The sequence below is a fragment of the Leucopleurus acutus genome, assembly GCF_964270905.1.
Source record: "Leucopleurus acutus genome assembly, chromosome: 1".
Lineage (NCBI taxonomy): Eukaryota > Metazoa > Chordata > Mammalia > Artiodactyla > Delphinidae > Leucopleurus > Leucopleurus acutus.
In genome coordinates, this window is record NC_139142.1 from 10,820,245 (window position 1) to 10,832,247 (window position 12,003).

At 41.1% G+C, this 12,003-nt stretch overlaps 1 protein-coding gene across 4 annotated transcripts in view; it reads left to right on the forward strand.

Moving 5' to 3' along the window:
* Positions 1–1,580: 1,580 nt before the first annotated feature.
* The window catches only part of BTBD7 (BTB domain containing 7), an 81,025-nt gene continuing 70,602 nt past the window's right edge, over positions 1,581–12,003 (forward strand). For 3 of the 4 annotated variants that reach the window (XM_082852812.1, XM_082852814.1, XM_082852815.1), the window contains exon 1: positions 1,581–1,781. The gene's annotated coding sequence lies outside the window, so the exon portion shown is untranslated. Of the gene's footprint in view, positions 1,782–2,126; positions 2,299–12,003 lie in introns of those variants that run through there. The other variant, XM_082852813.1, reaches the window with a different exon arrangement.

Below are 12,003 nucleotides of genomic sequence, written 5' to 3' on the forward strand. Positions count from 1 at the left end.
GATGGGCCTATTTCCCTTGCATTTTTTCACTTTTCCATGCACTTCTTGTCTCCTGTCCACACATGTGCTCAGCTGAAGAGACCCTTACCAGCTAGAAGGGTCCTTTTTTTTGGACAAGGGAATACTACAATCTCTGCTACAATCTCCAAACCTTCGAGGATTGGGGTTGGGGAGAGATGCGTGGGGTGAAAGGGGGAAAAATGAAATAACACAAATTGGAAAGAAATAATCTTTCCAATGAAGTAAGGAGGTGATGAATGAGCACAAGAAAGATACATCAAATCTGAAGAAAGTCCAGAGAAAAGTAACGATCATATTTAAAGAGATAAAATACTTCCATTGAAGGATGTTAAAAAAAAAAACTTAAATATTCCAACCAAATGCAAAACGTATAAAATAATAAAGGACAAAGAGACGGTTAAAAACACATCACAAAACTGGAAATTGCTCTTATTCTTTTAAGCTTAGAGATGGTTTGAGAGCAACAGAAAGACTTGGTGGCATGACTTGGAAAACTTGTTTCTCAAAGGGTGGAGAGGGACTGAAAATGAAAATACTTTAAAGGCAGTTTTAAATAAATTCCCAGAGGACAAATACAGGATGTATTGCTAGGGCCTGTCATAGAACTGTGAGAGATAATGTGTCTGATGACCAGGGTCAGAATGTCTGGGTTCTAGTCTTGTCTTGCCTACTTACTAATGCTGCATGTGCGCCCCGGGGCAAACGACTTAGTATTTTTGAGCCTATTTCCTTAGCTGTAAAAGGGCGATAATAATACCCGTCCTGACTACCTCAAAGGGCGGTTTTGGTGTTCAAAGAAAGCCATGCATTTACCAGTGTTTTGCGAACTGTAAGGTGCTCCATAAACATAAGTGTTTTTGTTAGTGCATCGCTGAACTTACTGCAAACTCCCAGACAAGGGGCATCTAGGGAGAGCGATTTGGCTCTCCCACGCGGCGACTGTGTTTTCATCAATCCTTATCCCACGTTTATGGGGGTATCTTGCTGAGGAAAACTTTTCGGTGCCTGATGAAAAAAACAAACAAATCCACTATACAACTAGCAAGGTGGTGTCTGTAAAAGTACCATACAGACAGGGCTTAAGATAAACTGCCAAGAAAACGCCAAGACTGTCAAAAAGGACTTCTCTGTGGAAGCGCAGTCTTCGCTTTACGAAAGATGTGTCGTGAGCGATAGATCATGATGCCGGCCGCCGAATGGAAACATGAATTGGTAGAACCGGTCGTGCGGTAGCGTAGTTATTATAATTCCACTCTGACAGATTTAACGATTTGCCACAATTCCCTGGAATAAGCAAGATGCTGCAAACGAGCTTCAGACTCCGAGCGGAGAGCGGGAATAATGCGCGCGCACTCGGCTCCAACCGATCCCAGGTCCCGTGAACGCGCCTCCCCGGCCAGCCAGGGCGCGCGCGCCGCCGCCGGCCCACGTGACCCCGGGCGCGGCGGCGGCGGCGGCGGCGGGGACTGGCGGGGGCTCGGGCCGGCTCCGCAGCGCCGCGCAGGCGCCCCAGGCCTGCGTCGAGCCAAGCCCCTCCTGCTCGCTCCAGGCGTCAAAATGGCGGCGAGAGAAACCTGGAGAAGCCCCGGAGCCTGAGCCACTGACAGGAGCTGAGACGGGAGGTGGCGGCGGCGACGGCAGGAGGAGGATGGCCGGGGGCGCTGGCGCCGGTGCGGACGGCGGTGCAGGCGGCGGCGGCGGGGGCGACGGCCGCGGTCCCAGCGGCGGCAGCAGCAGCAGCGGCGGGAGGAGCCTCCGGGGTGAGTGTCCCTCGATGTCTCTGAGGCTGTGAGCCGAGGCTGTTACCGGCGCGGTGCTGGGCGTCCCGACGAGGAAGGGGCTGTGCGGGGGCCGTGGGGGCGCAGGGCTGGGGCCCGGCCGCCGCGGGGGGCGCGGGGCCGGGGAAGGGTCACTGGTCCGTCTGGGGCTGAGGCGGCGGTGGCAGGCTGACCGGTCCCGGTGCGCTCAGCGGGGCGGGCTGGGCAGTGCGCAGCCGTCCCGGGGGCAGAGGCGCGAGGTGTGGCGCTTAGGGCGGGGAGAGCGGCCCGAGCTGGCCGCGGCGGCGGCTCGGCCGGCTCCAGTCTCGGGGCTACGAGGGGCGGGACTCGTCGCTCCCAGGACGCCGGGAAACCGCTCCCGAGACCCGGGCGCGTGTTTACCCGGCTACGGGGCTGCGACCGCCCCGGGGTGGGCGTGAGAGCTGCCGTCCGGAATCAGGGGTCGAGGAGTGCAGGCCTGTGTACGGCTGCTCCCCGGGGGAGAAGTTAGATTGTCCGGGTAAGTTACTGTTTCGGGATCAAACTGGAATTGCGCTTTGACAGGTTGGGAGAGAGACAATACGGAGTCTTTGGTAAAGAATCCTGTGCTTGGAGTGCTTGAAAGGCTAAAAGCGTGCATTTTTCAGTGTCTCATCATTTGCACAGCTGTTTATTAGCCTTACCCCGAAGATGAGAACTTTCTCACCGTTTGGGGGGAGGAAGCCCTGAGTGTTGTTTCTGCTTTGAACTACAATAGCACCTCTTCACATACCAGCACAGATAATAAGTACTCTGGATTAGGCCTAATTCGCAGAAGCAGTCTTAGTTTTACCAGAGAACTGTTTCCTCTGCTAAAACATCTTACTGTAATGAGGAAATAGGCATTTTTACAGAATTACTTCGTTTTTTCAAGTAGCAGAATCTTTTGTCACTGAATAGCATCCATTTCTTTTAGATTGCTGAAATCAATTACTTTCTCCCGGAAATGTGAAAGAAAGATTTGAAATTGCAAGAATCATACATGTTAATGGCAGCTGTGATTAAACTTGTCCTGGAATTTTGAAGTCAGAAAAACCTTTAACGATATGATGTGACTTGTTTTAGAACTGGGAAACTAGGCCCAGGGAGATGAGTGACTCGCTGTGGGTTCTGCAGCTGGCGAGGGATTGGACCAAAACTAGGATCTAGGCCTCTCTCCGCCCTATTTAGAGAGCTCTTTTCACTACACTCCTGAGCCTCGTATTCTTCATTGATTGCATTCTTCACCACCATCCTCATCCCTGGGTCTTTGTACAATGTAGTTGAAAGGAGAAATCAGAGAGAGCGCCTCACTCTGATTCTTGACAGTTACTGTCAGTTACCACAAGTAACTCATGAAGATTCTTTTACCTGACCTGAATTTAATAAAAAACCAACTGACATTTCATTTAGAGTTTTCATAGGTCTGTGACTGACTATATTTCTGTCCAGTTATAGCATTGCTTATTTATGCATGCATTCAGTAAAACCAGTACTCTGTCCCACAAAACCTAACTACTATATTGTTTTGTTCGTCATTACCAGCATTTAAACAGGTTCTTTGTATCAGGCTCTAATTTTAGGATTTAAAACACCTGTGTTGTGTTTGCCGGGTTGTACCACCTGGTTTCCACATAGCCACTTGAGTCACAGCAGCTTTCTGTGTTGTGTGTCACAGGCTAACCTTCAGAAGTAGTCATGTCAAATGCTTCTGATTTCATATTCTAGTCATTGAAACTCACACACCAGAGTTGTACCTTGTGTTCAGTTACACAGGTGATTATTGAAGATCTGCTTTGTGTTTTGCAATACTAGGTGCTACTGGAGAAAGAAACAAGTGAAATGTGTAGACTTTGCCCTCAGAAAAGATAAGATGTACCCCTCTGAGCCTAGAAAACAATCTATCAATACAAAGTATGCTGTACGGGCTTCCCTGGTGGCGCAGTGGTTGGGAGTCCGCCTGCCGATGCAGGGAACGCGGGTTCGTGCCCTGGTCCGGGAAGATCCCACATGCCGCGGAGCGGCTGTGCCCGTGAGCCGTGGCCGCTGAGCCTGCGCGTCCGGAGCCTGTGCTCCGCAACGGGAGAGGCCACAGCAGTGAGAGGCCCGCGTACCACAAAAAAATAAAACAAAGTATGCTGTACGTGTTCTGGTTAGAGGGAGATGAGTGAGGCCTCAGGAGTCTAAATAACTTCCTGGAACACTTGGGACTTGAGCTAGCTTCTGTGAGGGTTTAGATTTACAGAGAGATTGGAGCAGTTATTTGTGAGGGAAAAGCAAGAGTGTAATGTGGAGATTAGCTTTGGGGGAGGGGAACAGAGAGGGAAACTAGGATGAGCTGACAACTGAATTTCCTTGGGAAGACATTAGACAGTTGAAAGGATACGTTTGTAGAAGAGTTTGAGTACTGGATTGAGATTTGGATTTTTATCCTCTTGTGTAAGATATGGGGAGACTTTGAAAGTTTGGAGGCCACACATTAATATGTTAAAACTGCCAAGACGCACCTGTCAGTGATCTGTTGGTTGAGTTAGAATGAGGAGAGAGTGGAATGAACCAGGGACAGTACTAGCTATTGCAGTTACCTGGGTATGAAGAGATGAGATCCTACACTAAGATAGAGTCACTAGGAAAGATGCATAGCAGCTATCTTTTTTTTGGTTGCTGTTTTTATTGTCGTAAAATATACATAACATAAAATTTGCCATTTTAACCAGTTTTAAGTGTACAGTTCTGTGGCATTAAGTGTATTTCACATTGTTGTGCAACCATTATCACCATCCATCTCTAGAACTCCATTCATCTTCTGCAGCTGAAACTCTATACCCTGTAAACACTAAGTCCCCACTTGCCTTTACTCTTAGCCCCTGACAACCACTATGCTGCTTTCTGTCTCTACGAATTTGATTACTCTAGGTATTTCATGTAAGTAGAATCATACAATGTTTGTCCTCTTGTGACTGGCTTATTTCATTTAGCATAATGTTCATCCATGTTGTAGCATTTGTCAGAGGTTCCTTCATTTTTAAGGCTGAATAATAGTCCATTGTATGTATATACTGCATTTTGTTCATCCATTTATCTGTCAGTTGATACTTCATATGCTTCCACTTTTTGGCTTTTGGAATAATGTTGCCATGAACATAGGTGTGCTCATATCTGTTTGAGTTCCTGCTTTCATTTCATTTGGGTATATATCCAGAAAATTTTACATTCCCACGAGCATGCGTCAAGGTTCCAGTTTCTCCACATCCTCACCAACACTTGTTGTTTTTATTATTTTGATAACAGCCATCCTAATGGGCGTGAAGTGATATCTCATTGTGGTTTTCACTTGCATTTCTCTAAAGATTAGTGATATTAGCATCTCTAAAGCTTATCAGCCTTTTGTATATCTTCTTTGGAGAAATAATCTAAGTTTTTTGCCTATTTTTTAATTTAGTTGGTTTTCTTTGTTGTTGGTGAGTTGTAGGTACTCTTTATGTATTCTGGATACCAATCCCTTATCAGATAGATGATTTGCAAATATTTTTGTCATTCCATGCATTGCCTTTTCACTCTGTCGAGTGTACTTTGATGCACAAAATGTTTTTTTTGGTAAGTTTTTAATTTTAATGAAGTCCAACTGATCTAGTTTTTCTCTTGTTGCTTATACTTTTGGTGTACATCTGAGAAATTATTGCCAAATCCAGTGTCATGAAGCTTTTCCCCTTTAAAACTCTTCTAAGAGTTTTCTTCTCAAAAAAACTCTTATGTTTAGGTCTCTGCATGTGGATATCCAGTTTTTCCAATGCCATTTGTTGAAAAGACTATCTTTTTTCCATTGAGTGGTCTGCCCATCTTTGTTGAAAATCACTTGACCATACATTCGAGGGTTTATTTCTGAAATCTGTTGGTCCGTAAGTCTGTCTTTGTGCTGTCACCGTACTGTTTTGATTACTCTAGCTTTATAGTAGTTTTGAAATCAGAAGTGTGAGGCCTCCAACATTGTTCTTTTTCCAAATTGTTTTGGCTGTTTGGGGTCCCTTGAGATTCCATATGAATTTTAGATAGATTTTTCTATTTCTGCAAAATATGTCATTGGGATTTTTTTGATAGGGATTGCATTGAATCTGTAGATTGTTTGGAGTAGTGTTGACATCTCTTCCGGTCTTCCAGTCCGTAAACACCAGATGTCTTTCCATTTATTTGTGTTTAATTTCTTCCCACAACATTTTGTAGTTTTCAGTGTAAAAATCTTTCATCTCCTTGGTTAAGTTTACTCCTGAATATTTTATTCTTTTTGGTACTATTGTAAACGTGATTGATTTCTTAATTTCCTTCGCGGATTGTTCATTGCTAGTGTATAAACACAACTCATTTTTGTGTGTTGATTTTGTATCCTGCAACTTTACTGAACTCATTTATTTTAATGGTGTGTTTGTGTGTGTGTGTGTGTGTGTGTGTGTGTGTGTGTGTGTGTGTAATCTTTAGAGTTTTCTACATATAAGATAAGGTTGTTTTCTAACAAAGATAATTTTATGTCTTCTTTTCCAGTTTGAATGACTTTTCTTTCTTTTTCTTGCCTAATTGCTCTGGCTAGGACTTCTAGTACCGTATTGAATAGAAATGGTGAAAATGTACATCCTTGTCTTGTTCCTCATCTTAGAGGGAAAGCTTTCAGTCTTTGACCATTAAGTATGATGTTAGCTGTGGATTTTCCATACATAACCTTTATTATGTTGAGCTAGTTTCCTTATATTCCTGGTTTGTTGAATGTTTTAGCAGGTATGTTTTAAGAAAAAAATTCAGTTATGGGTGCGGAGTTTCTACTTGGTGAAAGAAGATTCTTGTGTCATTGGTGGAATGTTATTGTCAGGTTGTTTTTTTTAAGCATCATCTTTGTACATTTGCAGTTACGTTCTGGCTGAAAAAAAATACTGCTATAGTTATTCAGTGGGGAAGACTGACACTAATCAAATAATCATACAAAATATGCCTGAGTAACTATAGTACTATTTTGCTTCCAGCTGTATTCCCAGCAGCTAGCATAGTGCCAGGCACATAGGTGCTCACTAAAGTTATTAATTGAATTTAAAAGCAGAAGACTAAGATTTAACCCAGTAAGCTAAAAAATATATTGTTTATAATTTTTATAGAAAGTGTTTATTCTGTTTTAAACCACCTTCCCTCTTAACCCAGTCTTGGTACAGTGGTAATAAAACAAAATCAGACTTCTCCACTCTAAAAAGAAACAGTCAAGTGACTTTTTCTAAAACAATTATCTTTTTTAAGATGAGACAACGTTTTTCTTTTTAAGTTGATGATAATGGAAGTGGGTTATCAGAATCCAAAATTTCAAAGGGAAGCATAGTTTAAAGGAAACTTTTCATGTAGCTACTAACTTCAGATTTATATTGAAATTCAAACATTCAGTACCTAGTTTATTTACAAAACAAGTTCAAAAATTTTTAATGCAAGCTTCAGTTCTTTTAATTTTTAAAATTTTGGCAGTCTAAATTTTTTCTTTTCTTTTTTTTTTTTTTGTGGTACGCGGGCCTCTCACTGTTGTGGCCTCTCCCATTGCGGAGCACAGGCTCCGGACGCGCAGGCTCAGCGGCCATGGCTCATGGGCCTAGCCGCTCCGCGGCATGTGGGATCCTCCCGGACCGGGACACAAACCCGTGTCCCCCGCATCGGCAGGCAGACTCCCAACCACTGCGCCACCAGGGAAGACCAGGCAGTCTAAATTTGACATTGCAAGTTGAGTCTTTCACAGCATCCTTACTATCTCAAATAATGTAGAAACTTCAAAAACATATAATGTACTAAGTTTTATAAATTGACATTAAATCCATATAATGAACATTATGTTAAAGTTGGAATAAACAGAAATCACTTTAATACAATACACAGAACATTCTTTAAATCACAAGACTCAAAAAAAATCTGCTTTTTTGAGCATTGTTGGAGTTTTTAGACATAGTTGTGATGTATTAGAACACTGGACCGGGAATCAGACCTCCATTCAGATTCTGATTACTATTTATAGTTTTGCAATCTTAAGCAATCCATTTTACCTGTCTGAGGCTTAATTTTTCCTCATCTGTAAGAGGGAAAACACACACACACACAGTGTTTTACGTAGCAGCTTTGCCACCTTGTATTTTTTTATTCCATTCTTTCCCTCCCTGTTACCACTTACTAGTCTGGACTATTTATTGAACAGCCTACCAGTGGAGTCTCTGCCATTTGTTCTCCCACTTTTCCTCTCCTTCTCTGGCTGTTCTCTATATTGCTACCACACTTTTTAAAAAATGCAATTGGAGGATGTTACTTCCCTACCTAAAAAACTTGTGTTGACTTCCCATTGTCTATTGGGTAAAGTCCAAACTCACAACACTTTGTAGACTGTGTCTAACGTTAGATTTCCCATTACTCTAGTCATACTAAGCTGTTTCTTGTTCTACTACTTCTGTTTTTCATGTGTTTATCCCAGTGCTTGGAGTTCTCCTGTTCTTTGTCATCCAGGAGACTCTGAGAAGATGACTCATCACCCATTTCAGCGGTAGATTTTGATTACTCCAAGCCAATCGGCTCAAGGCATTTCCCTGTAAAGTATTATTTGTCCCAGTTAGATTGAAAGGAAAGAGACATTCTATTTCTGGGGGAGAGGATTTTTTCCCCTATTGTTTGTGAGCAAGAGAACATGTGGCCCCAGTCGCCACTGGCAGCTGTCTTGTGACCACAGGGGATGATGAAACATGCCCTGAGGATGGCAGAACAGAGAGGTAGAACGAACGTAGGTGCATGACAACATTATTTTAGACACGTATTGTGCTGGGCCTGGAGCTTTCCCTACCGTGGGATTTCTCTTCATGAATATATTCCTATTGTTTAAGCCAATTCTTCGGGGTTATTTGCCATCAGAAATCTGATTCTTACAGTCGTCTTTATTCTTCAAGACCCAGTTCAAAAGTTAGTTTTACTAGTAATCATACACTCACTCCCTTAGTACTTTGGACCTTTCTTCCAGTCCTTATTTACTATATTTATCATCAGTTGCTCGTGTGTCTAACTCCTCCACGTAACTCTTTGTACTTTGAGCCAAAGCCTGTAGGATGTAGCACAGTGTCTGGTAAACTATAGATACTCAGTGAGTTGTTAGGATGAAATAATAACATGAGTAAGTGCTTTGTAAACAATGTTTTAATAAATATGAGGTATGTTATTGAGTTTAAAACTAAAGTGAGATGGAAAAATCAATTAGGCCAGGCATGCAAAGTGTTCTTTGCTTGCCCTTAATTGTTTTCTAAAAATATCCACTTAGATGAAAAGTTTGACAGTCTCTTCTAGCTACAATTCCTTAAATTTTATGAACACTCTTACCTACTTAAAACAGGAATCATGGAAGGAGCAATAATGAATTGTGTTGTTAGTGTGCAGTTTCCTTCCTTCTTTAGGGGGGAGACTGAATGCCAGAAGAATTTCAAGTATAGTGTCTTTTTTTCCCTATATTCTGAAATTATACTTATTTAATTTGTTTTATCTGGAATTTACTTGTGAGTTGTTCTTTAGAGAAAAATTCCATAACATGCTTCATAAGACTTAATTATGCTTGTCTTCAGACTTTGCCAAAATATTTCTTGCTTGCTTGAGACTAGACATGAGAATTTTCTGGTTAGGAAAAAAGCTTTGAGGCAGAACTAGATGAGTTTGTAGTGAATGTTAGTAATAGCTTATGACAGAGAAATCTCATTATAGCCTTAATTATGAAGTCATAGTTCTGTCACATGCTTCAACGGTAAAGTCTGACAAGGGAGGAAGGATAGGGAAGGAGAGTTAAAATTCCCAACTTGGTGTACCTCACCATTTGTTGGCTTCAGTCAAATAAAACTTTGACATAGTAATTTGTAGTTGTTTTTTAAACAAGGTAAGGAGGAATACAGTACACATTAGAAATTGTAAAATCATCTGTTGGACTGAGTATGAAAAGACAAATTTGTCTATGAAGAACAGCCTTCTTGTTTTGACAAGAAAAAATAGTTTTTTGTTCCCTTGGTACCTTAGTTTCCACATCTGTAAAATGAACAGTATCACCCTCTTTAGGGTTCTTTGGTTAATTAAGATAATCTATGTGAAAACACAATATAGTGTTCTGAGGATAGACGCTCAGGCATTCCTTTTTTTTTTTTTAACAGAGATTATTTTATTTTTTATTTTTTAAAATATATTTATTTATTTGGCTGCACCGGGTGTTCCTTGTGGCACGTGGGATCTTTAGTTGCGGCACACAGGATGTTTAGTTGCGGCATGTGGGATCTAGTTCCCTGACCAGGGATCAAACCTGGGCCCCCTGCATTGGGAGCGTGGAGTCTTAACCTCTGGACCACCTTGGGAAGTCCCTCAGGCGTTCCTTTTAATATTGAGCTGCATAAGCCACTTGTATATTTTGGAGATTAATCCTTTGTCAGTTGCTTCGTTTGCAAATATTTTCTCCCATTCTGATGCTTGTCTTTTTGTCTTGTTTATGGTTTCCTTTGCTGTGCAAAAGCTTTTAAGTTTCATTAGGTGCCATTTGTTTATTTTTGTTTTTATTTCCATTTCTGTAGGAGGTGATTCAAAAAGGATCTTGCTGTGATTTATGTCATAGAGTGTTCTGCCTATGCTTTCCTCTAAGAGTTTTATAGTGTCTGGCCTTGCATTAGGTCTTTAATCCATTTTGAGTTTATTTTTGTGTATGGTGTTAAGAAGTGTTCTAATTTCATTCTTTTACATGTAGCTGTCCAGTTTTCCCAGCACAGACTTATTAATTCTTGAATGAGAAAAAGTCTGTCGGTTTGTGTGTGTATGTGTATGTGTGTGTGTTTAAGTAACAAAAACTCTCTAGAATAAAGTTCAAACTCCCTTTCATGGATCATATGGCTTTTTGTTGTCTAGGCTCTGCTGCTTCTCTGGGCTCATACCTTATTACTGCCAAATACCTCCCGGTTACACTCTGCATGTAGAACTGCTTTAATTTCCTTAGTGAGCCAGGTTTTGTTCTTTCCTTGGGCCTTCACATAGTCAGATTGCTCTGCCTTTTAGAGCATTATTTTGTCATCCCAAACCCTCCCCACCATTACCTTCACCAAGAAAAAAGTTCACACTTATTGTCATTCTTAGATCTTATCTCAGATGTCACTTTCTCAACAGCCCCATAAGGTAAATACTTTTAAATATTATCATCAGATACAGAAAAGATAAACAATTTGACCAAGATCACAAAGCTTATAAAATGGCAGATCTGGATCCAAACCTAGACAGTTTGGCTCTAGAGTTCATCTTCACTAATCTGTGCTTCCTCTACATTGTAATGGCCTATTTATCTGCTTGTCCCTAAGTAATTTAAAAGCAAAAATTATGTCTATCTAGTTCATTGTTATATCCTCATGTGCCTATTATCAGCACATAGTAGATGCTCAGAAAATGTTTAAATGAGTGACTGTCTCTTATTTGAGAGCAGAATTTGTGATTAAACTCCTCTTAGTACCTTTCACATAATACATGTAAGTAAATAGTCTTTTCATGCTTATGATACAAAGTGAAATTTATATGATCAAGTTCATTGTGGCTTTGAAATATATTGCACTTTGTAACCAAAGATAGTTACAGCCCCATTTTTATAATCACTGTTAACTCATTTTATCCTTTTCTAGCAATGTTACTTGGCATCTTAAACTGATGCTTTTGTAGGCTTCCTTTTCACATGGTATCCCTATGAACTGTTAAAATACAGATTATTTGTAACTCATTTTTAAATGGTACATAGGAGATTTTACAAAATAAAATTACACTAGTATATGCACTCTGATCATTTATATCTATTAACCTTTTAATGGACGTGATTGCCGTACATATATGGAACTTAGAAAAAAATAGAAGTACCCACATTTTAAACCTTGATGGTATCCCAAAAGATGAATGGTTTATCTATATAGAATAGTCACAGGGTAAATAATGATTTAAGGCATGCACATTGTCGTTCATGTTGATGGGAGAAATTGGAATGTTGTATTTCAATACACTTTTCAAATAAGTAATGCCTGAAGCTGCTTCCAGGTTCATGCTCTAATCAGGGTCAGTAGGTTAGAGAACCAGAAAGTCTTCCTCCTGCATGAATGTTCTCACTTTACCAAAGACTTTGCTTCTTTGGTTAATCATTCTCTCTTCCGTATCCCCTATGCTC